Raw genomic sequence first — 27,228 nt, 5'->3', positions numbered from 1 at the left:
ATGTGAGGCACTAAGTAAAAGTGCACAACTTCCTAATGATAATTGCCTCAGGACTGAGTTCTTCAGCTTCGGCTAACCATAAACTTAGATGTACCTATTTATAATCTATACGTAGATTATTCCTAAGGAAAATTAGACAGGTGCGCCATTTTTTATAAAAGGAAGTAATAATTACCTACTAAAATTAATTATTGTGTAATGGGAGTAATGAAATGCCAACACCAACTTAGCAGAAAGTAGTAGATTTGTTTCTACAACAAAATATGTAGTAGGTAACGACAACTAGTCATTAACGTATAAAACATCTAGTACTGCTTAGGTTAGAATTTATAATGTATAATCGCTTGAGGGGTGCCGATGAGGTGCCGTTGCCGTTGCCGTTGCGTTGTTAACCACCCAAGAACGAAATAAATACAGATAGGTGAACTATCAAGATATATTTTATTTGTCTCTGGCTGGACCTACTTATTTTTATAACGAGAACAGTCCTGGATAAGCTATTAAAGCAATCTCTACAACGTCCCGTTTATGGACGTCTTAAGCGATCTGTATCAGCGACGATTGAATAGAAAAAAACGAGCATACGAAAGTTAACACAATTTGCAAAATCGGCGCATTTTAAATCGACTTTGATTACTTACATAATTCATTTTACATTCTTTTTAAAATTAATTCCTTGTAGTTCATTAAAGGATATACCCAATAGGTTGATACTGACAAGTTAAGTCCTCTCGTGTTTTTGTGAATTTCTACACTTTGCACTGCTATTACCACCGGATAAGACTTCGCTTAACGGTAATCTTTTGGTAATATCAACAAAGTTGCATCGCGTTACTTATCCGTACAATTTTGGTGGAAGTCTATTTAGTGGGTCGGATGCAACAATAGCGCAATTACTCCACCGTCCGTTGTGTGGTGGTATCCAAGGCGATTCGTGCTGTGTCCGCAATTACGAGGATAAAACACAAAGCTGTGGGCAACGGTGTTTGGCGTCTAGCGAGCGGGCGGCTAATTGTGCGCCCGCGGCTCCACCGGTGTTGCCTCCAACTAGATTACTGAATTCCTTACAATTTCTATAAAATACTGGGAACTATCAATAATGACTATTCCTCTTACTTGGGTTCCACGGATATGGTTAATTGGTGAAATGTATTTAACTATTTATGTAGGTATTTATACATTATATTAAACCAATAAAATCTTAGGTACAAGATTCACTCATCTGAGAACCAAATTACCATTTATGTAGGCAATATATATTTTAACACAGAACACAGAAATCGCCAAAACTGACGCTTATATTCGTGCGTTTATATTCCTGTTTTCTGGCCAAGCAATGTATAAAGGCGGATTTATATTTGTCTGACGTGTCGTGTCGTAACTTATCAGAACACAATCGGTATCATACATTTTGTATGCAACACATCAGAAGCCATCACGACATGTCACAACACATAAGTGTAAACGTTGACATTCAAAATGTATGATACCGATTCTGTTCTGATGCGTCACGATACGATACGTCAGGACACGTCAGACAAATATAATTCCGCCTTTAAAAACATTATACTTCAGTAATATGCATCATTGTCTCTTTGGAAAGTTGATTGAAACTTCCATACCTCATACAGCATTTTTAGCAATCTTTCCTGTTTATGATCATTAGCATCTTATAGTGATCACCAACCAACACCATTGGATCAGCGTATTGGCTCCAAATCCCTTTTCCTATAAGTATTAATTCCTTGCCTTCGTAAGACCGTTGCTTTTTGAATCCGGAAGCGACCGCATTACCCCAGAAAGGGCATTAACGCTGGATGTTGGTGCGCTGTTTCCATTGCCCGACGTCTTCATTTCGCTCCGGGCAAGCGGCGAAAGTGGATAATGAGCAGTAAATCCTGCACTCATTAGCTGAGCGAGCGTCGCGATCGATACCAATCGTCTTTGCCGAGAAGAGGATAATCGGCGCCAGGGCTCGGCTCTGTTATTAGACGTTGTATCATATATCACGCGCGGCATTACCGGCCCCCGGCGTCCGCGCTGCAATTACTTGCAAGCAAAGCACACAGCTCACTCTAACGGCCCTAGTTGAACTCTAGGGGACTGGATAGTGAAGACTTTGTTGTACCTAACTATTTAAATTGACATTCATAAACACATTGACATCTGTAAAGATATAATGGTGTCTGTAATTTCAGAAAGGATAGATGGTCTAAGATCCGACATTAGAAATATATACCCTTATCTGTTATTTTATAGTCTAGTGCAGTGGATATGATCTCTGCCTTCGATTTGGAGAGTGTAGGTTCGAATCCAATCCGAGGCATGCACTTCCAATTTTTCAGTTATGTGTATTTTAGGAAAATAAATATCACGTGTCTCAAACGGTGAAGGAAAACATCGTGAGGAAACCTGCGTACCTAAGATTTTTCTTAATTTTCTTGGTGTGTGAAGTCTGTCAAGCGGCATTGGGCCAGCGTGGTGGACTATGACCTAACCCGTCTCATCCTGATGATGAATGATCTGTTATTTAACCAATTAGGGAAGGAGAAATAAATTTAAAAGAAAGGTCTTTTAACCTATGTGTGAAAAAATGTGAATATTTTCTATCATTTATATCTTATCTCAAATAAATAACAGATGAGGGTATATATTTCTCATGCCGGATCTCGTACTAAGATATATGTTGTTGGTGTTACGATGGACATTTATTGCAGAAGCATTGCTACAACTTTCATCAGTGTGTAGCTAGTGTTCAATGTTTGTGTGGAAAATCGACTGTCGTTTGTTAACTTAGTGGGAGGTGTATCTACACTGAGTTTTTCCGGTGTTTATTTTTCGAGTCTGAAACGTGGGTGGAATTTTAAACAAAACTAATGGTAGTAATAACATAAAATATTCCTCAGAGGCAAGCATTTTTTATTTGATAAAAGGATGTGATTCCGCACCATATTTATAATTGCAAAATTCTCATACCATATAAGGTTTAAATTCTTCATTTAAAAATGTCGTCTTTCCCTATTAGGAACATCCCAACATAATATCAGGACGTACACGGTCTATTACAATAATTAACGAATCTAAAAATGCGCGCCAGAGGCGAAGAAAATATCAAACGACCCTCAAAAACGGATTCTGTAATTGGTGATTGCATTTTTCGCGGTGCAATTTATGACAATGTGTCGCTGGTTATCGTTCCGGAGCTCGTTTAGAGCCGAACATGGCGCGCTGGTAGCGACGGAGCCGCGAATTGATTGCTTTATTGTCCGCTGCGGCCGACGTGAGATACATGATACATGAAGTTCGCACCTTGCGTCTAATGAGCGGTGCCATCACGTAATTGTCGCTGCTGGGACGTCCTTGCCGACTCACGACTGGGTTCCCACCATAGACATCTTAATAATAGGGCAATAGAAATGGAAAGAAAGCAGTTCAGTTTGGTAGTAGCTTTTTGTGACAATTGACCCACCATAGACATCTTAATAACAGGGCAATAGAAATGGAAAGAAAGCAGTTCAGTTTTGTAGTATATTTTTGTGATATAACTTATCCTGAGAATTACTACCGCCGTGCGTAGGTATATCTGGTGCTATGCTGCTTTACAATGTTCTGTTCTTAAGGGTAAGTTCCGGTGTAATTACTGGTCAATGAGGCTATGATATAACAGTTATGATTGATAGACACAGGGCATCACTTTGTGTCGACGTATACATGATACGTAAGTTCGCACCTTGCGTCTAATGAGCAGTGCCATCACGTAATTGTCGCTGCTGGGATGTCCTTGCCGACTCGCGACTGGATTCCCATCATAGGTATATAGATAACATGACAATAGAAAAAGAAAGAAAGTTAAACTAAACTATTGGTTAGTAGTACCTAGAGCTTTTTGTGAGTTCTTCCAGGGAATTACTAGCGACATGTACATTTTGTTTTACACATATGACTAATGGCAGTGGCGTGCATAAGGTTTTAGACCAGAGAAGACATTTTATATGTACAAATTGTAGGGAACGGATTTTTTTTCCTACAATACATGTTCAGGATAAAACTTCAAGATATTATATACCTATTATATATAGGCAGTACATTTTTATATCTATGAAGTGCACGCCACAGACACACAGTTAATGGACGCAGCTTCTCAACTTTCTGGTCGACGCGTCTCACAGCTACATTGATTGTTTTCACAGTTGACTTTACGTGACGTACCCTAGTTTGTAGTAATATCGGTATAGTTTTCGTACTCATCACTTTAGAGCCGCATATCCGATACTTGTCTCAAAACTTTGGAATCCATAACACACGCCATTTCTATTGCTTTCTATGGTTTCCACGATCCAGTAGGATACAGTTGCCACTGTTATAAAGCTCAGCGTGATTAGTTTAATATTCAATACGTTTTGCCCGGAGCTAAGTGTTAAACGACGTACATGTTTATGAAATTGAAATTAGCTTTGAGGAATCTTCAAACGGTTTTACGAAACAGCCTCCTATCTGAGAAAACAACACAGAATAATGTTTTAATTCGAATGAAAGTCGTAAAAAATTTTCGGAATTCCATTTTCATGGAACAATGGGATTTTTTTGCAGTTCTGTGGATGAACCAGTAGAGGAAATACCTAGAGGAAATTAAAAGGTATTGAAATAGAAACCAACACATAAAGATAAATGTAGGTATGTTCTCATTAACATTATAACACCAACCAATGTTACAATCATAGTTAAATGTACTAAGCTCTAATTAGGGTGACATTAAACAACATTATAGAGATCCTATGTTCTTGAATGTAATTTATGAATCAACGTTTGGAAGCCCATCAACATACGATAACATTCACGGCAAATATATTAGGTACCCACTTCTGTTGCTTCAGTAAAGAACTGGTAACGACTAAACTTAAAGTCACTTAAAGTGTATGATGTACTGTCACGAATAAGGCGATGCATGCAGACTGAAGTTTAACACCCAAGGGTGACACCGCACGTCGTAAGTATTAGAGAAATAGACTCGTGGTTGGGTATGTACCTATACGTTTAGTTGAACTCTAGAATTGGATGTCAAATATATTATGATGTAAGGAACTTAAGCTTACCTATCCTAATAAAAGTATACCTACAAATCATGCCCACGTGAAATACTGGTTACTGGCAGAATTTCCTCGCTGGACAGCCAGGCTGTCACAGTCAGTCCTTCAGTCACCATTCGAGACAACTAGCCGCGGTGACATATATCGGAGATTTGTTTTGGCACTGCCATGGCCTAAGAGTCTCCACGGCAAAAGGAATAAATATGTAACTCACTGTCAGAGAGGCATACTTGTGCCACTTACCGGTTTCAGCTTTTTGTGCTGCGGCTCCCGGTCTTGATTCTTGCTCCCTGATATGACATGGTACTAATGTGTCAATGCATGTAGCGTCCCACATTAGGGCCCGCCCCATATCCCAGGGAACCAGCGTCCATCTTCTCTCGTCAGGTCTCTTGCCATTATCCCGACTTATTCCTGACGGCTCGTATCGAAGGTATAGTATATAGGGAATTATTTAGTGCTCCACTGTTTGAGTGCTGGTGCTGGACAGTTAAGCCATGATATAATTTAGATTTAATGTGATATGTGGCATTACTTAAAAATAAAGATATTTCTTTCTTTCTATAGTCTCGAAGATATTGTTGTAACTTTATTTGAGGAATATTTCACTATGCATGTTTTTGTTAGGTATATCTTGCGTTTTTGATGATAACTCACAAACATTTCTCATAAATCACCCTATCTATTGGTGAACACCTCATAAAACTGCATTTAGTAGTCTTAGTCTTTATCGCGAAAAGACAGACAGGCAGACAAAAATACAGACGCGAAGAATTTTGTTGTTTTATGTAGATGTATGAGGTATGTATTCCAATGTAAAGGTGATGCATACAGAGACTAAAGTTTAACACCCAAGGGTGACACGGAACACGGTAGGTAGACGAATGGGTAGGTGGTTGGAGTGTATCTATTTCAATAGAATGCGGTGGCTTGCAACAAGGAATCCGATGCGGTTATCGAAGACGGAGGTGAGAGATGTGTGCGCGGAGCGAGCGGGGGGGGCTCGTATCGCGATTGCATCGGAGAGCAAACAAGCGGGCGCGGGGTGTCGCGCCCGGGGCCGTTCAAATCATATTACCCCCCCCACCCCCTCACACCACACACGGCATTTGAGTGTGCGTCGCTATGGCGACGGCCCGGCCCGTGCATCATATTAGTACGCTCATCTCCGGGTGTTTAAACTTAACACCCGCGGGGGAAATTAAAACCGGCCCCGGATCCGGATGGCGTTCGGACCGCACCGCCCCGGCCGACCTGCGCCGGTCGCCGGCCTCGACGCGACGCCTGATCCCCCGGAAAACTAATGTCAGCCATTGACGATCAAGTAATCTCACATGCCTGCAGCGCTAACCGCTTGACGTCCGATAAAACTGATCATGTGTTGGTCGCAATCGGCATAATGTCATGCACATCGCGACCAACAGTTTTACTTAAAGGTCAACTGTTGAGTTACTTGCCGGCTCTTCTCAGCATAACCTGCCTTCCGAACCGGTGGTGGTCTTTACAAATAGACAAACCTGACTCAAACCTCAAAAGCGCTGGTAAACTAAACCTACTTGCAATAAATGATTGATTTTGACCTACTCATGCAAAAAATAAATTTTTACTAACGCCTTGTACACTTTACTACGACAACCAAAGAAAATGCCTTCCGAAAATAGAACATTGGCTATTGTCACATCACTAAGCTATTTAGTTTACCAGCAAGATGATGCATAAAGTTCATCAATTTGATGACGTCTTTATACTTCCTTTACGTCGATACTAGGTTCTAGTTTAGATTATGGTCAGTAATAACCCTAAAGATAAAACAACCATTAACTTATAATTAAAAGTTAAAACCATAGATTGCTATAACTCAATCTACTAATTATAATAAATAGTAGCCTAGATCGGAAACAATCGTCGTCATCAACCCATATTCGGCTCACTGCTGAGCTCGAGTCTCCTCTCAGAATAAGAGGGGTAAGGCCAATAGTCCACCACGCTGGCCCAATGCGGATTGGCAGACTTCACACACGCAGAGAATTAGGATAATTCTTAGGTATGCAGGTGCATGCCCCGGGCCGGATTCGAGCCCACACCCTCTGGAATCAGAGGCAGAGGTCATTTCCACTGGGGTATCACGGCTATTCTATATCGAAAACAATATTAATGAAGATATATCAAAGTATCACAAACAAACTGTAAAACGGATAAAGTAGATACGTATTTAAGAAAAAAAAGAGGTGTAATTAATCACACCGCAATATACAACATAACAGTAATGTGTGGGAGGCACATACATGCCTGCTCAGTATCTATGAAGCGTGAATCGAGATAGAAGCAACCCCACCCCTCGTATGTAGATACCTACACATTTGCTTTGCTCAAAGACATTGTCGCTTTCAGGCACCTCATTAGAGCGCGTCCCATGTGAGCCTACCCACCCCACACAGCCTGCGATCCCCTGCGACCCCCCACGACCCCCCACTCTCACAAAGGAGAGCAATTCTTTTCCTGAGCTCGCAAACTTGGATGGATAATTACAGTTCCGTACCAACCCATTTCTTGTTTATTGTCTTTGTCGAATTATGTAAGTATTATTACAAGTTAATTATTTGCTGTGATATTTTTAAGACTTTTATCACATAACTAGCGGACGCCCGCGACTTCGTCCGCGTGGAAATCACTGTAAACTTTCAAGCCCTATTTCACCCCCTTCTTATTTTATTTTCGCAATAAAAAGTATCCTATAACCTTCTCCATATTAAGGTCTCAAACCGAGCAAAAGTATTATTTGAATTATTTAAGTAGTTACAGCGTGATGCCCGAATAATAAAAAAACACGGGCAGACAGATAGACAGACAAAAAATCAAAAAAAATATTTTTAGCTTCAGTATCGATTACATAATTCCCCGCGACAAAAATTTTCAAAATATCTTCAATGTACAGAATGTAAAAAATTAACCTGTTACAGTTATATTATAAGTTCTAGATGGCGCTAGTAGTCCTTAATGCCAAGGTAACGTTTGGTGTTACAAATGGTATGAGTAAAATCTCAAATTGCGAATTAATGTATAGAATTTAACCAGTTTAATTATAAGTATAGAGTCTATCAATTAATTGCTTTATTCTAAGCATAATATCACATAAAAAAAGCCCACTATAAGGCCAGAGACCATCAGGCCACCTTTTCTTAATAGGGTAAGTAGTGGCATGCGCAAGGTTTTTAACTATGGTAGGCGTTGTATGAAGAAATTTTTCGAAATGGAAATCTTCTCCTCCAATACAGGTTAGGTTAGGTTTAATCAGTTCTCATGGTACGCAGTGCATTTTTGCCTGTATGAACGCTACTGGGTACTGGGTAGGTATTGATATGGAGGTTAGAACTGCCACACTGCTTCAATGCGAGTTGGCGGTTCCAACTGCCAACTGCCTAATAGCCTAACAACCAGCTAAGTTAACCCTCTCAACGCCAAAAGCTCTCGTCTCGCCAAACAATAATGAATTTTATATGCAGCAAAAATATCTATCAAATTGGTATACATTTATATTTACGCTTTGTATAAAAAGAAAGAGCACTATAAGACCGTATCAAATATCAACTTTTAAAAAAGATAATTTACCAAAGCCAAATCACAATGAACAGCGAACTCAGCACAAATCGGTTGATAGCCGAATACCAGACACTATTTAACCTCAATAAAAATCAAATCCGATGACATATAATCGAGTCGCGAACCGTCACACAAACGGTTACGTGTCGTTACGCCGAACGGCACTCGAGTCGCAATAAACTATAAAAAAGTGGATAGTAAAATGTTATAAACAATGAGAGCAGCGCTAAAACGTTTTAGTGTTAAGAGTGGGGCCGTAAACCGTCGACACGCACGCGTAAAATATTAACGATAGCAAAGAGAAAAATGACGACTATCAATGTACGGTACCGATTTTCGGCCGCGAGGACCTCAGACCAAATATCTATGGACTTGCATCGAAGCCAAATTCACCAACAAACGTATCTGTCGTTTTTTGATGGGGACGAGGTAAACTTACACATCGAAAATATTTAACACCAACAAATATATTTTGTGTTCTTATATTACAAACAATTATAAATTTGATTCGCAATATACCTACACACCTGTAATATTTACAGAGACTACTAAACACATCGCTTAGACTTACACATAATATTCGATTACTTGCTCGATATTTTGCTGTACCGGCGGAAGAATCGATTCTTTTTAGATACTGTTTTTATTACAATGATATAATTCAGTTAAAAATACTTACAAATGTAACGTACCTATTCGTAACTTCATCTTCTAGTAGGTAAACTAAAAGTTGGTGAGCGTTGCCATTCAACTACACAAACTGGCTTTTTTATGAAGCTCTTTATACGACAATACACAACATCGATTGTATAGTAACAGTTTTTATGAACGCGTTACGTTAGATCGTTGATCTTATACTTTGACAGAGAGGTAACGTCTAGCGAGGCAGTTCCCTATATAATTCGTCTGGGGGTACCGATTTTCGGCCGCGAGGACGCAACAAATAATGGCGGGACAGAATTTATTCGTGGACCCGAATCGGCCCGATTGAATATTTTACCGCGCCACGAATGCGTCCGACGATATTTTTCTATTCCGCCGACCGTTTCTACAATCAATTGCTTAGTTTCCCCCTTTAATATTATTCGTGCGATCAAAGATTAAAGTCGTAGTATGCAAACGAGTGTCGTGTACTGGATTTTTTTCAGCCGGCAAAGGAAATAAATTTCGGGACCAAGAAGTCACAAGATTTTCGCGATTACGCCGTTTAATAATTTTACATTATGATTTTTTTTTACATTCAACGACAAGTTGAACTTGTTATAGTGACACATTTGTCCTTGTTATAGTGACACATTTGTCCTTCGCGAGATTTTTTTTTAACTCAGAAAAAGAAATGAATTTTATTCTTCCGAGTTCCAGAGTAAGTCTTTTCATAGTAAGTACCTCGTTTCAATTAAATAATTTTGTAAAGGTAGCGAATTTCTTCAATTGCGGAAACTTTTCTACCGTTGCTAGGTACTTGTAACGAGTTTAATAGGAATAAAATAAATGGGAACCCGAAGAATAAAGTATCCAGAGCTCCTTGTAACAAGGGAATCATGAATTATGATAGTTACTCGAGAACCCGACGACTAGTGCTTTGTGTAGCGACCTATTTTACAATTCTATCTACCTACTACTTGAATAATATTTTTAAAGGCTTGAGATTGGATGAAGTTGTGGATATTGGTACCTACTTATATTTTTATGTAGGTAATTCGATTATAGCAGATCAGTGTAACGCAAAATTTAGTTTTTTAATAGGCCACAAAATGTAGGTACGTGCCTAAAAAACCACGAACAAAGACGATTCAAGCAGGCAGGTACGTGTAATAGTAAACGAAAGCAGCTGTCAACATTGACGGCTCGCAATAAGTTGGAAGTTTTTGAAACACAATAACCTTTAAAAGGCGTAAAGTCGCATCGCAGACAGACTTTAAAATAACTTCTCGGAGGCGTATAGTTTATTGCTTATTGAGTGCTGACGAAACGCGCCCGCGGAGCTGAAACGCTAACACATTCCGGGATGGAATCTCAGTCAATATCACAATATACGTGGCGACATTGAAATTATCGCTCGGTGGGAGGTGCGGGCTGCCGATGAGATGGAGTGGACCAAAACAAAATGAGGACCGTTTGAAACAATGAGCATTGTCGCGGCGCGCGCAGTGCGAGCGGGCGCGGGTGCGGGCGCGCGCGCGGTTCGTTAGCGGACGCAGCGCCATTGGCCGAGCGCGGTGGGCGGGGCGAGCGACAAACTGCGCACACGCAAATAGCGCACTCGGACACAAATTAAAATAATAAAATGAAAGTAATAAAACAAAGTAAGCGCCGAAGAGTACCCGCTATCGAGCCTTAATGGCCGGGCGGAGGCGACGCCGGGTCGATTTATTGAGTGAGACGCTTTCACGCCGAGCGGCGGGCCGCGGACGCGCCGTCGACGCATTGTTTCTATAGCTCACCGCTGCTCCATGGCAGGCTTATTAAACCCTAACACTGATATATCCACCAGTGTCGATACAATATGACATAAAGAATGTGTAACTCCTACTTAGTGCCTTGGTTCTCTAAAGTCGCAAGTTTGCAATGAGCTCTCAATTATAATTTACATACGTTCTCATAATGTAAAAGGACTGTAGATATTCGAAAATATATGACACGCACACTATGCCTTTTATTCTGTTCCAAGTAACTAGATAATAAGGGAAAACAGTTGATAACAGATTAAGGTCAAAGCGTGAACTTAACATTGATAAGTAACCTCACCCGTTATTACTACAGATTTCAAAACCACTACCTATAAAGGAAGAACGTGTGATGAACGTCGTTACTTTATAAAAGTACCTATAACTGAAGCAACTTAAAGCTGATTAAGTCCATGCTCCATAGGCACTCATACTATAAGTAGATAAGGCAGCAATGGAGTACGAATCATGGCTCTTGCCTACTATACTTATCTATGAGAGAAGCATAGGCTAACAAACTTCAGCTTTAATTTATAAAGGCTGAAGATTGTAATAACAAAGTTCTGACTATCACAGGTTTTTAGACCAATTTATTCATTAGATGGTACGATTTTACTACCTTATACAGACCCTGTTAACTGTAATATTATGAACACATATAGCTCTTAGAACATATCACTTAGAATAAACATTTAAAAACAAAAACAAACTTAAATCACATTTACGTGATATTCCCACGTAATGAGGCAAGTTTGCAATGGGACAGGTCATAGCCGCGATTCTTTCTCTAGAAGGCTTTCAATGTGCGCAGGGGGTCGGCAGTGGGTCGAGGCGGGAGGGGGTCACGTAACGAATGTCGCCTCATTTACTAATGTGTCACACACAGGCGGTGCTGTTTCACGAGCCAGGGGGTCGGGGGGTCGAGACGCTGTATGTGGAGTCTCTCCAATTATATTATGTACTAACTTGTCTAAAAGGAGGCTTTAATTACCTATATTTTACACAACATTAACATTAGTAAGTAATTATATTATGTTTACTATTGATTTAGAAGAGATATTACTTAGTTACTTAAGTATATACCTAAGGTGATCACATTGGTAATGTCTACTCAGAAATAATCTATATCGGTAAGTAAAATGAATTGTTATTTTTGTTTGTTTGTCATGCTAAAACCGTTTTTAGGGTTCCGAACGTAGGTACGTAGTACAAAAACGGAACCCTTATAATCCCCCTCGCGCACATTTTAAGGTCTGTCTGTTTTCTCCTAATATACTGGACCAATCAAATTGAAATTTGGTACACATATCAATTCTTATGACCCAAATACAGGGATGTATTTTTTTTGTTTTGTTTGTTTTAATATCGGGTGGGAAATTAGTAATTCTTTACGTGCATTTTAGGTAGGTAGTACGAAGTTATTTAATTAGGACATCTATTTTCTTCATTTGTAAGTTTACTGAGAAATAATTGTATAATTACCAATCTTAATGATTACTTTTACAATGTATTCTGATAATAAATTTTTGTCCTAAGTATTAACTTAAACAGTTGATCTATAGGTACCTAAGTAGTTAGGACATAAAACCTCTTGGAAATCAACCTCTGTGACCTTTTGGATATAAGTACTAACTTTAAGAAACTAACTTACTCGTATAGCATTGATACTTGTAATTTTTATTTGATAAAGAGTAACATAGACTCCGCGCCACGAAACAAGTCCCACGGCTAACACCTGAACTAAAATTGACAGCGCCTTACACAAATGACAATAGAGCCGGATTTACATTTGTCTGACGTGTCGTGTCGTGACGCATCAGAACAGAATCGTTTTCATACATTTTGTATGCGACACATCAGAAGCCATCACGACATGTCACAACACATACCTAAAAGTAAACGTTGTCATACAAAATGTATGATACCGATTCTGTTCAGTGTGCCTAGTGGGAGTTTTCAATATTTTCATACTGTTACTATCACGTTGACGTTTACGCAAATTTATATAATTGATACAGTTGTGCAGTAGTGCCACTAGATGGCGCTGTTTCAATTCCTTAGAAATTCGCGTTTACATTACGTGACAGTAACAGTATCGAACTGCCACTAGGCCCTCTGATGCGTCAAGTCACGTCACGACAGACAAATGTAAATCCGCCTTTAGACCGCCATAACCATATGACAATGAGCGCCGCGTCTAAGGACTTGTTTTGTGGCGCGGAGTATAGTGGCAAAACACATTTGAGTCGTAGTGTGTACCCGCGCATAACTTTTGCGCGAGGTATTTCTTTAAAATGCAATCGCTGTTCCTTGGCGGAGTGCGTTTTGTAGTATTCCCAAGGGGCTGAAATAAAATATACCTAAAAATTGTGGTTCGCAATATAAATGAAATTTTAAAATCTGTCGCTACAGATTTTTGGAATGATGCGATATACCTACCTACTTTTACTTTACTATGATTATGAAAATCGTAATTAATAGGTAATATTGTTACATTGTCTTTTGCAAATAGTTTTATTTGTGCCAAGTACTTATAAATGCGAGAGCCGTGATAGTAATTATGACCTCTGCCTCCGATTCCAGAGGATGTGGGTTCGAATCCGAATCAACTTTTTAGTTGTGTGCATTTTAAGAAATTAAACATCACGTGTCTCAAACGGTAATAGAAAACATCGTGAGGAAATCTGCATGCCAAAAAAAAATCTTAATTCTCTGTGTGTGTTAAGTCTCCCAATCCGCATTGGGCCAGCGTGGTGGACTATTGGCCTAACCCCTCTCATTTTGAGAGGAGATTTGAGCTCAGCAGTAAGCCGTATATGGGTTGATAATGACTTATATATTCCCTAGAAACAAATCTAAAAACAACCTTAAGCAAGGTTTGTATAATTACTCGTACTAAGCCTACTCGTACTTTTGTATCATGTTCAATATAATCTGTATATATATACAAAGCTGTACCTACTGTATATTGAACATGATAAGCGTAACTTGTAGGTATATATAAAATATACAACATTTACGTAATGATTATGTTTTATCTCATTTTGTTTTCTTCCAGCAGCGTGCAATAACGAAGTGTTTTTTCACTGGCTGCCTGATTTTGTTTACAAAAGGAAAACGTAACGTTTTTCCTCGAGAGGAGCGCGCTTTGTTAGTTAGCCCGGCGAGGGCGGCGAGAAAACATTTGACGTCAAAGCGTGATTGTGAAAAGGATCGTGATTATTACAGCGCGCGTAGTTAGCGGAGCTTCATTAGGCGGGCGGCGCGGCGCGGGGCGGGCGGCTCATCTCGGTGCATCGTGGCTGCGCGCGCAAACAAATTAAAAACGTAAGACGCGCGCCCTAATCAATAGCCGAGTACGCCGCGAGCCGAATTAACTCGCCCGAATGAAAAAATGAACAAAATTATATTCGCGCGAGACCTCGCTCCCCCGACCTCCCCCCGCCCGAGGAAATTGCTTTTCTTTCAGTGGGCGCGCACACACGGCCGGCGGGAAGGCGACGAGCGAGCGCCGAGAGGGTTAGCCCGACACACACAATATTATAATTTACGTTCCCCGTATATCGCGCTGTAAGTAGGTACTTTACCTGGGCGTTTCACGCCTGCTCAGCCCTCGGCTCTCGCTAAATCTGAGCTTTATACGTTCACTTGACGCGACGAGAGCGATATTAGTTTCGAGCAACTCCTTTTCCACTACGTTATTTATTAATGCCCTGGGAAGTTAGTTGTAGAGAGCTCCACTCTTTAAACCTCTCTTCTTTGCTTTTTAAGCGACCTCAAATACCCTAACCTAAAGCAGCATGGACTTTTTGTGAAATTTGACTCCCAAAACATCTTTTAACATTCAAATCAATAGATTATCTAGAGAATAGCGGATATTATTAACCACTTTTCTCACCGTTTTACAGTTTATGAGTAAGTATAAAACATTAGAAAGGAGAGAACAATTTGAAACTCGCTTGACTACGATCTAGACCTTATTACATTTCTAATTCTACAATTTTATTGTCAAACGTAGAAGGGTCGGCGTCTGGCACATTGACCTCTTGTATAAGTTATAGTAACTTTCTTTACTACATCTATAACGTGCATTAATTATACATGTATGTAGTAGGTAAGATCTAACATAAAAGATACTTATTGATTATACTAAATAGATATTATGAGAACCGTTTTTTGACCTAACATCCACTTCCCTTCATGGCGACCTTGCCATTCACATCAAACAAAGGGCTCACATAATCAATAACTTCAAACTTGTTAGCTAGCTAAGTACCTATATAGAGGTCCAAAGAATAGTTAATTACTGTTGTAGGTAAGTAAAACAATAGGTAAAGCGTCGCTGCGGAGCTGTGCACAGACGTGGCAGCTTTCTCATTAATCGGAGGCGCCGCATCCGCCCAATTAACGCGTAGGCGAAGATCCGCCGCCCAGCGCCGGCCAATGGCTGCCGCGCGGGGATTAATTAAGTAACTTCCCGGCAACTCACCCCCCTCCCCCCACCTCACCCTGCACGTCCGCAGACTCCGCGGACACGCCCGGAAAACTAACCACCTAATGAGGGGAGATGACCTCACGTGTTTGTGTGCTTTGTCTGTCCGTGTACGTACAAACTGACCGAACGCTGGTGTTGGCCTTTTGTGTACCCGTTATGTATTGTGCTTTATGTTCCCGGACTACCCCCATTAGCTTTCATTTGCTGCAGCGGACATGGGTTGCCGCAATCGCATTTTGTTTGCTGATATTTATCCAACGTAGCTACTCTCGGTTCGTGGTTTGCGTCGTTCCGAGATTAATCTATAAAAATACAATAAAACCTTTACGCATTTAGTAGACGTCTAAAGCCAAATCATAGTTAGAAGTGTCAGTAGATAGAAGTCGTCAATCACATGGTTTTCATAAGATAACTTATGTTAGTGCGAAAACCTCTACGCATTTAGGCATTGAGTAGACGTCTATAGCCAAATCATAGTTAGAAATGTCAGTAGATCATTCGCAAACACATAAGTTGTCATAAGAGAACTTATGTGTTTGCGTATGATCTTTTGGCTTTTTCATCAAATACTCGCACACAGACAGAAAAACTTTCACAGACAGAAAAACTTTCTAAGATGAAAGGAAATGTTTATAATAAACTAAGGATTTTGATGAGCCTCTAAAAGAAGCATTACCTACCGATTTTCAGCATGAAAAGCTTTTGATTTTTAATTTGGTTAATAAAACTATGTCTACTTTCGCTAACTGCATAGAATTTTCCTATGAGATACGATAGTTATTAAGTTATAAAGTAAGTATATATTACGTAAACCCAATCAATGTACGAGTATTTCCCAGAGAAGTACGTACCTATCGCTTAGAACGGTAGTACCTAGTTATTTAACGTATACGGTACATCAATGATACACGGGAACATACTTGGTCAAGTCACATCAAGCTCGGGAATGCTTACATCGGTGTTTACGTTTACAGTACGTACAGAATAAACGTTACTATTTCTGGCGAACCCGTTTCTGTTTGTTTTTTCCACGTTTCTTCAATTCACACGGTCAGGGTCAATGTCGAAAGTTTCGATAACAGACGAAAGGGGCTATTATATACCCTACGTTACGTTATGTGGACACTTACTACAAAAGTATCAGTACTTCGCTGAGATTTCATTGTATTTTGAGCAGTCTATACTTGGTTGCGGATTTTTTTTATTCTTTACAAGTTAGCCCTTGACTACAATCTCACCTGGTTAGTGATGATGCAGTCCAAGATGGTAGCGGGCTAACTTGTAAGGAGGAGGAGGAAATACACACACCTTTCGGTTTCAACACGACATCGGAACCGGAACGCTAAATCGCTTGGCGGTACGTGATTGTCGGTAGAGTGGTAACTAGTCACGGCCGGAGCCTCCTACCAGCCAAAAAGCCAGCGGTCTTGACAGAGAACCATTAATCTTAACAAGTATCATTTCATTCTATCTATTCCTGTTTTTAGTATTTATTATTTCAGTAAAATCAAAATTTCGAATCATAAAAATAACTAATCTAATCACACGTAATCATTTCTTAGATAAGTTTGCTGAAAATTATTTTTTGAATAACGAAAAACGATCATTAGTTTTAAAACAAAACATTTAGACATAAGGGTCATATATTAACATTTTAACTCTGTTAAATTAGATATTGAGAGACGTGACGAATATCTTGGCATTCCATAGATTCTCTAGGTGTTTGGTCCATCCTGTGACTGGGAGAATACCACCGAGCAGAGATGAGATTTGTGACCCCAGTGTAGGGTTAAGTGTTCCTTTATTTCCTATTCCCATCCCATCAATTTCGGCTAGATTTTTTCCTGATTGTGTAAGTGCCGTGGACTCCTTTTGGGCGAGCGCAGAAGCATCGCCTGATGGTGACCGAAGGTAGAAGCAGAAGAGATGGCCGGAACGACTCTCTAACTATGTCTCTTGACAGAGACTTGGATTTCGGTTTAGAGGGCCGTTCTGAAAGGGTGTTTTGGCCTGAGTGTATCAGTCCGGGCGCCCTCGAGATCGTGAGTTATAAAAAACCCACGTCCCTTTCAGCTAGTGTTATTTAACTATAGCGAGACTATACCTACTATCCGAAGAAATAAATTAGTTAGACATTCTTATAAACGTGCAAAGGTCACTAAAAGGAGGCTATATCGGAAACGTCGATGATGGATGAGCGGGGAGGCTATTGGCGCCGCTTTGACGAATAATGGACGAATTATGTTTGTATTTCGCCATATCGGACTCGGAGTCTTCGAGGATTTACACTATCACAATTTTAACGTTCGTCTTTCCAGATTTTTATAGTAATAACTAGCTGACCCAGCAAACGTTGTTTTATCTAATCGCTATCCCTACTAATATTATAAATGCGAAAGTAACTTTGTCTGTCTGTTACATTTTCACGGCTAAGCGGCTGAACTGATCAAGATGAATTTTGGTATAATAGTAAATGGGACCTTGGAGCAAAACATAGGGTACTTTTTGTTCCTGAAATAAAAATAGATGGGGGTGAAATACGGGCTGAAAGTTTGTATAGAAAGTCCTTCATTTTAAGAGTTACAGTTTTAAAAATTTGATCATAAATCATAAAAGAAATACGAAATATAATGTGATTCAAGATTTTTTAAAATTCAACCTCTAAAGTGGTGAAATAGGGGTTGAAAGTTTAGATCGATATTCACGCGGACGAAGTCGCGGGCGTTCGCTAGTTTAAAATAAGGGGTTAATGGTAGACGGGTCAAAATTTAAGGTTGGAGGTAAGTATTTTACAATGCCACATTTATTATTTTATATGCTTATTATTTTAATTTAGTTCATTTGAATGTGTTCATATTTTTATATAAGTTGTGACGTCACGTGGGTCTCAGCAGACATCAGCGCCGTGTATTATGCTTTTATGTAGTGCAAGGCATATGATGAACTGTACAGCGTACACCCATTTTTTTCAAGAGTTACAGACAGACATGCTGTCAATAGGGTACTTTAACTTTAAGATTTTTATATTTTTTTTTCTTTCTTTTTCTTCTTATGCGTACCTACGCTTTAAGCCTGTAATTACACCAGCAACCATGTTCTTTTAGACCGGATTACAGCAATGCTTCTAACTAATACGTGTTCGTTAGTCTTGCAAAAGCTCATACGCCTCAAACCATTTGATTTTATTCGTTGTGTTTTATAGTACAGGGATGGTTTAAAAAAATGTTGTACATTACATTGTTTCGGCAATAAATATTCGGTGGTTTAGGTAGATTTGTGTTTTATATATAATATTTTTTTAAGGATCAAGGAGATGACGTAGTTAGGGCGAAGTGTCCAGCATCGGACGTCTATAAATAACGCCACCTGCCCGATGTTTATACGGAAAATTTACATTAGGCTTCTCGTCTTGGCCTTAAACTTGCTGCTGTTTAGGACGTCAATTGTATTTGTAAATTTAAATAAATCGCCATTGAAATTCACTCAAACCGCGCGTTATCTCGTAATATCGAGAAATCCCTAACGGTAACATTTATTTTTATGTGCATAAAATTGTTCCTCACGAATTCCTTTTTACGAAGAGCCTAATGTTACTCGCTGATAATGTAGCTTGCCATTAGTGAAAGGAACACCAAAGGACTAACTGAATATTTCTACGTGTTTCAGCAATTACATGCATGTTACTTGATCTTATTGCTTGGGATGATGAGGCTCACTACATACCTACTATACTTACATAAATAATCATCACATGATCTCAAGTATTCACTAACAAGAGGGGTTGGGCTGGCCCAATGCGGATTAACAGAATTCACACATATGTAGAGACACAATCAAGAAAATTGTCTGTTATGCATGGTTTCCTCATGATGTTTTTTCTTCACCGTTTGAGACACGTGATATTTAATTTCTTAAAATGCACATAACTGAAAAGTTGGTGGTGCATGCCCCGGACCTGATACGACCTAACCCACCGAATCGAAGGTAGATCCACTGAACTTATCACAGCTCGTGACGTCTATAATACAGGTCTAATGGTAGGCGTCCACATATCTACGCATCAAACGGATTTTGAATTTTCCGGTAGATAAAATCCGTTCGATAGGATCGATGCGGATCAAAAGACGCACTTGTATGACTTTCTATACAAATAATACTAAAATCCTTTTTTTTCTGTTTTGTGGTGGTCCATAATGGTACCTCAGCGGCGTTACTGGGGATCTGTAGACGGCTGCCATTAAACTGCGTTTTCACTAACCCTATAATTGTCTTTAGGTCCTTCAAATGATGTGTACCTTTTATGATTGTTCTATACAACTGTTGAATACTTTCCAAGAATCCAAGAGTCACGGTCGAATAGCTGCTCCATTCTGAATAATATCTTTATTGGATTTAAATAAATCTTGATGTATTTTTTTATGGATGTATTATACATATTTCAGTATACCCATTTATCCTTGAATTCGTTAGTACGTAGGTATCTCATGTTTATGATTGACGCATGTATTAAATATGTAGCCGGGTTCATAAATAAGTTAACAGCAATGAAAGTTTTACGGCCCATATACTTTATCATGCTTTGAATTTCATCAACGCTACTGTAATGCTAGATTTTATCCTCAAGTTCCTCATATCAGTTGACTTTTGGGTAATATAAATATCTCGTGGAATACATTTTTGGGAACTACCTACGTAAACTATTATGTAGAAATATGCTGAGTGGTGACCCTTTTAGGATGACATCATGCAAGTTGCAATGTATTTTAATTATTGTTTTTTTTCTCTCTTTCCTTTGTATGATGTGTATTCTGAATAAACTTTTCTTTCTTTCTTAAATACTGTCGACCTCGTATTCCGAACAACAGTTCAACATAAAGCAAGGGAAAGATTAAGGTGTAAAAATATAAGCGACTAGCTGACGCCGAGCGGTTTCACCCGCGTGGTTCCCATTCCCGTAGGAATACAGGGATAATATATAGCCTATAGCCTTCCTCGATTAATGGGCTATCTAACACTGAAAGAATTTTTCAAATCGGACCAGTAGTTTCTGAGATTAGCGCGTTTAATCAAACAACCAAACTTTTCAGCTTTATAATATTAGCTATAGATTTTCAACGTCATTCGGACGTGAGCTTCATCTACGGTCATGAGGGAGTCAGGACAAATACACTCAGTTACGTATGTACGTACTTATACGTTATGCTGAGGTCCAAGAGTCAAGGGCGAGGCCTTTGGAAAATCGTTTCGCCCATCTCTTCTGCGTGTACCTTCGTGCCCAGGCTATGTTTCTGGTTGTGTGCTTGCCATAATACAATCAGTAAAGATGTGTTAAACTAAGGTGCTAGATCTGAATGTTTATGGTATAGAATTTTCTACATACTTGAAATACCAATACTTTACGTAAGCGGGTAAAAACAAACGGGCTCGTATAATCGTCGGCGCGGGATGCAGGGCTGCCAAAATAACTAATAGTTTTCGCGGGGGCGTGTTAGCATTTTTCTTCTGGCGGTGACGGGCGGGCGGCGCGGGTGGTGGGGTCGAGGGGGGCACGAGGCCGAGTCGTGGCCCCGCGGATCATTTACACTTCATCGGCTCTCTTAATAACACGTTAGTCTCGAATGCTGGCGTTGTTCTTTTACAGTGCTGTATCGATTCCTTCAGTCATATACCCAGTGGCGTGCACTTCATCCACTGCCACTGCATATACCATTCTAAGGTTTATTTTATCGAGCGGTTGCTTGAGCTAGAGTTTAACAGCGGGCTCAAAGACTTGAATCGGTAAACCTAACTATTTGGATTAGGATAACATACAAAATCCGTGTTAGGCGGAACGGCGAAGATGTAATTCTGCAGCGGCAATTATAGACATTACGATCATTTACGTTTTTATCTTAAGGCGAATTTGAGTAGTGTCAATTTTCCTTTATACACATGGTACACCAAAAGACGAGACGAGTTCAACATTCTACTTAATATTCTTGACCATAGCATGACGTATTTACGAGTTTTCTATCATTTGAAATTTGTTAGGTCTAAGCGTGCCGTTGAAATTTTCGAGTTATGATAATATGCTGAGGTCTATTTGAATGGAAGAGGGTTAATACAAGAAATCTCTGATTTAGGTATATTATGCAATGATAGCTTTTATGTTAAGGGCTTAACTTGCTCTCCAAGGCACGGAAGTCTAATACCACCTATCAAGTTAAGTCTGCTGCTGAGAATTTTAAGGAATAAAGAAAATCTAAAGATTTTTCGAGGTACTGAACCCAGGTCCTTATGGGAGCTGGGTTCTATAACTGAACAGCTTACTGGGCCAACGACGCAATGGACGACTAAGTAATGTGTCGTAATTCTGTTGTGTTGTTAGGGCAGTGCATTTCACGACGTTTTCCTAGCATTTCCTGAATATTTCTCCGTTATTAGCTATAGATTTTCCACTTAACATCAGAAGAACCCTCTACTTGTTTGTTTAACTAATACCTACTATTTAAAAATGTGACTTATGTAGGTATATCTCATTAATAAGACCCATCCCATTAGAAATCAAATTACGTAGGCGCTAAGGCTCTATGTAAAGCCGATCACCCTCTAGGGAGCGATTAATCAACGCCCTCTCCCAGTACGCCCGGAAAAGCAACCCTTTCGTCTTAATTACCACGCCTAGCTTCAGGACTCGTCTCCCATTGGCTGAGTCTCGCGACGCTCTGTCGCCCCCGTGTTTTAATTGGTCGATGGTAATTAACGCGACGTAATCACCAACCGCCGCGAAGGGGAAATTCATTTGAATTTTTAATTACTCGCCCGACAGTGTTTTCAGACGGCCATTGGTGGGTTTTCCGACTTGTTTACTTTGAAACAATGCCTATTGGTTCTTTGGGTAAATGAATGGACTATCTAATGATGTTTTATTGTCTAGACATATAGTTAATGGTGGATACATATTTTGTCTATTGGCTATTGTTTGTTTCAAGTAATTGATAAGGTTATCATTAGAAGAGTTTACGGAGTTAATTTACAATGTTGCGTTTGAGACAACATTAAGGATATATTTTTCTAGGTATATCTTGGAAGAAAGTGAAGATATGTATTTCGTAGCCCGACCTATAATCTGTAGGACCTGGTAATCCGAACCTATACCTACGTGTAGGTTAACCACTGAATCAAAGAGGAAATTTACATATTTCTAGATAATAATCATTGACCCTCATCTGGACTTTCAACATTTAGTTTCAAAATGATTGACTGCAATGAAGCTGGTTCCATTTCATAGCTTATTTGCTAAGCTAAGTACCCATGGAATGTTAGCTTTAGCTCATTAAAGAGCCTTCGTTCCAAATTCAACCCTCTTAAGATTTATCCTCCGACTTTCGCTATTGCCAATTTGAATTCGGCCGCCGCTCGCCGACCGCAAGTCTCGATTGGAACTGAATTTGAAATTGGTCATTTTTGGCCGCAGCTTTCGGCGACGTCATAAACGGGTTACGTAGATTATTTTATAGTTACCCTTCGAGTCTTTGAATGCGAAATTGCTTTGGACAGTGCTTGCCTTTTATATATACGTATGTACCTACGGAATGTTATTATAGGTACTGCCTACCCCTTTGCAAATAAATTAGACCAAAACATGTCTTTGTTAAAAGATTTTTTTTTTTATTAAAAATCCTACATTACTTTTGGAAATACGAAAACGTTGCTTTCTTGTTCATAACTAGGCAGATGGTCGTCTACTGCTGGCCATGAGCCTTTTGTAGAGACTTCTAAACAAAGGTCCACATTAGGGCCGCTTGCAACAACTAAGCCATTCAGATGCATAGATGCGATCATGTCATGCAAGTCTGTGAAGATGCCATATGTTACTCTTTACTATAACATTCATCAGCCTATGTAACATTTTTTTTGTGTTCATCCTGACACACATGACATGACGGCACACACAATTAAAGTTTAAAAGTGAGTGGCGTGAAGAAAAAGAGGAACTTTTGATTGATTATGAGGCGTCTAACAGTAAATGAGTGAAAATGCTTTATCGGAACGTTGCATGAATAAAGCAAACAATTCTCTTTTACGGCAACCATTCTGCGGGCAGCTAAAACGGCGAGTAGACATACCACAAATTGTTATGGACATTCCTGTTTTAAAACTTAATATTTTATAAAGAATAATATTATTAATTCGAATTTATGTTTGTTTGTTTATTACGCTACATTACACTATCAATCGATTATCAAGTAAATTTTGTATACACGTTGTCAGGGTTCACAAAAAGAAATTAGACCTTAATTTATAAAGACATCTTGAGTAAGTACTTAATAAACGAGATTTATACGGATGTTTAGCAAAAAACTACTGAATGGTGTCAGCTGAAATTCTAGCGGTAACCTAAAACGGTAAAAACGGTAGCTTATGTGTTAATCCAGGTTAAAATCTATTATTATGTATTTACACATAGGCTACCGTTTTAAGCCGGTAAAATACATGATTCCCGCGGAATTTGAAGAAAACTAAATTTCACGCATAATCGAATCCATACTATTTATACTAATTAATCCATACTATTAATAATTCATACTAATTAGGTACCCAATAAATTATAACGTCTCAACTGATAAGTGGAAATCCTGTAACAAAGAAACAATGTGCCAAAAGTGGGTTAAGGCTTGTGCCAGTAATTTTACTAACAGTAAATCATACTGTTCAGACATTCATACAGCAGCCGCTTTGTAGGCGGTGTAAATGTGAAAAAGTGTTGTGTTACTGTTAAAATTGTTATAAAATATCTAGGTTGCAACTAATTCTACAATATACATATATCATATACATCATTATAGTTTCAGGACGATTCCTGAAAGGTCCGTTAGCGTGGTGTTCTTAGCGATGAGTTAAGAAGGTGTTTATGCACTTGCTGCTGGCGACTGACATTGAGCGACTTGACCATCCATACAGATTCTCTTAATAAGGTAAACGATACGATACGCTTGCTTCTGTATCGGGGCTGCAATTAGCACTGAATACAATTTGTATAGTAAGGATAGACGAAACGATAGAACGAGAAGAATTATGTATGTTCAAAGTCCTATACTTAAGTAAAAAATCTTTATGCCAAAAATAACATTCCCCATCATTATCATTATCAACCCATCTTTGGCTCACTGCTGAGCTCGAGACTCCTGTCAGAATGAGAGGGGTAAGGCCAATAGTCCACCACGCTGGCCCAATGCGGATTGGCAGCCTTCACACACGCAGAGAATTAAGAAAATTCTCTGGTATGCAGGTTTCCTCACGATGTTTTTCCTTCACCGTTTGAGACACGTGATATTTAATTTCTTAAAATGCACACAACTGAAAACTGTCTTTAAATGTATTCAGTGCTAATATAGTAATTTTGAGTGGTAATTGTTTCATATAAATAGTATGGATAATGTGCTCGATTCATGACTTAGCTACTTTCACGCTTTTTGTCTAGACCAATCCATTTAAACTTTGGCAAATGTTTAGTAGTAAAATTGGACTTCGAAATTGACAAAAACCTTTAATTACAGAGCTTAAAAGTAGTAGCCAATGGACTTCATCAGAAAAATAATCAAAGCTGGCCGTGCAAGAAGTTTTTAATCAAAAGAATTTGTCAACGTTATTTTTATCGATAAAAAGTGGTCAAGACTATATAGTGTTCCGTAGTTTTTTGTCTCAATATGTTTACTTAGATTGTGCATAACTAGATGTTTGAAAGTTATAATATAGTAATGTATAATGTCTTGAATTTACAGTTAATAACGATCATGACTAATTTGATAAAAAAAAAAAACTTTTATGTGTTTAAGTTAAGCCGATGTTAAACATATCGAATGAACCAAAATCATCAGCATTCATATTTAGTTTACTTTACAAAACATTGTTTTTTATTAATCTCGTGGGAACTTTAGACTATTCCGAGATAAAAAGTAGGCTATGTTTTCCTCCGAGATCCAAAGGTTAGCCGTGAAAAGACAGACTTATTATCGCATTTATAATATTAAGTTAGGATTAAGACAAAATAAAAGAGTCATTGTCACATTCAGCGCCGGACCGAGGTAAATTTTAGAATGGAGCGAGATCCAATTATGGCGCCTTTCGCGCACGTAAATTCATCACATTAATTTCTTTTTGAATTCTTTACCATTTCGGCGCCCCCTAGGATTTGGCGCCTGGAGCGACCGCTCTTTTCGCCGTATGGACGGTCCGGCCCTGGTCACATTAGGACATATCACAACTGATGGATTTATTTTATGTAGTTCAGGGGCTTACAAACCCGTTTTTATAATAATTAAGGTAAGAGAACGTAGACGTGATAAAAATGCATATTGCATTTCTTCACTATCGTTAAATTCTTCGTTTTGCTACAGAACCCTAATAAAGTGTCCGATCCCATTTTTTAACCAATTAAAACGGTTCCGATGGGTTCTTTCCAGTATCTGTTAGTTTTTAGACGTGTTTTTGCCCGGGGCACGGGTCAAGCGCGCCGAGACAATGCGCGATGTAGCGTAGCTGTCTGACGTGTGCAGTGTTACCAGCAATAGTGGCAGGAATTCCTAATATTTTATTAAATATTTTTGAGAGATTTTGATGGTAATTTTCTCGCACCTACTTCTACGGCGTAGAAGTAGGTAGAATAAAATTTAGGAAATAACGAAGTTAGGTTACGGAAGTTAAGATTACCCGTCTTTAAATCGAGAAACGAGTAAGTAGCTACCTACGTGAGAGCTAATAAAACTATTGTTTAAGGTGAGAAAGGATTTCCTCTTTGGGATAAGAAATTGTTGTTTTATGTAATATTTTGGATAGATTTGAGATTTGGGATTCTACGTTGGTCATCAAACCAACGATGCGGCAGCATAGATCGTCTCGTGGTTGTGTATCCAGCAACTCTTTTTCTCAACTATTTTAGTTTCATATTCACTCATGATCTATCACACCTACTCGTTCTTCAGTCTCTTACTTTATTTAATTATGTGGGCTACTTGTGTGGTTACTATGACTATCGGTGAATTGGCTCGGGTAAAAAAATCTTAACTAGTGGCTAGTTTATTTAGGTTTTTTTTTGTGTAATGATAATTTAATTGATGTGGGGCAGTAAAGCAAATAATGAGCAAAAATAGCGCTAAGCAAAAGAATAGTAACGTCCTAATAACCAACTATATATTCCAGTGTAAAAAATTTAATAAGGACACTAATGACACATAATTATGATCAATAGGTATAAACATTAATTATGTGGTAGGTACTTCTTTAAAAAGTAAAACTACCTATAAGGTGGGAATTTATTTGAAAACTAGCAATATTGTTCGCACGGCGTCGTGCCGCGCGCTCAGTTCCGCGTGCCGAGTCCCATTCAGCGCTAATCGCTTCATTCACCGGCGATGCAGCGCTTTTTCCTCTGCAGCGATCGGTCATGCATTCCGTTCAACGCAGCCCGTTGGCCGCGCTGAATGTTGTGTGCCTACTCGATGCTTGCACGCAATCTGTCCGCTCTGTGGCAAATTAGTTAACGACATGTTACTGATTACACTGACATTCCTTACGTGCCGCGTTTACAGCATTGTTTCTTGTAATCGGATTAATTTAT

The 27,228-nt window shown here is 39.1% G+C and overlaps 1 protein-coding gene across 3 annotated transcripts in view; it reads right to left on the bottom strand.

The window, feature by feature from the left end:
• Positions 1-27,228, bottom strand: part of LOC112044712 (protein-L-histidine N-pros-methyltransferase) — an 85,072-nt gene that overhangs the window by 5,385 nt on the left and 52,459 nt on the right. The window lies entirely within an intron of this gene.

The sequence above is a fragment of the Bicyclus anynana genome, chromosome 15 (assembly GCF_947172395.1).
Source record: "Bicyclus anynana chromosome 15, ilBicAnyn1.1, whole genome shotgun sequence".
NCBI classification, from domain to species: Eukaryota; Metazoa; Arthropoda; class Insecta; order Lepidoptera; family Nymphalidae; genus Bicyclus; species Bicyclus anynana.
The sequence above is the reverse complement of the archived record's forward strand: the minus strand, read 5'-3'. Positions and strand labels throughout refer to the sequence as shown.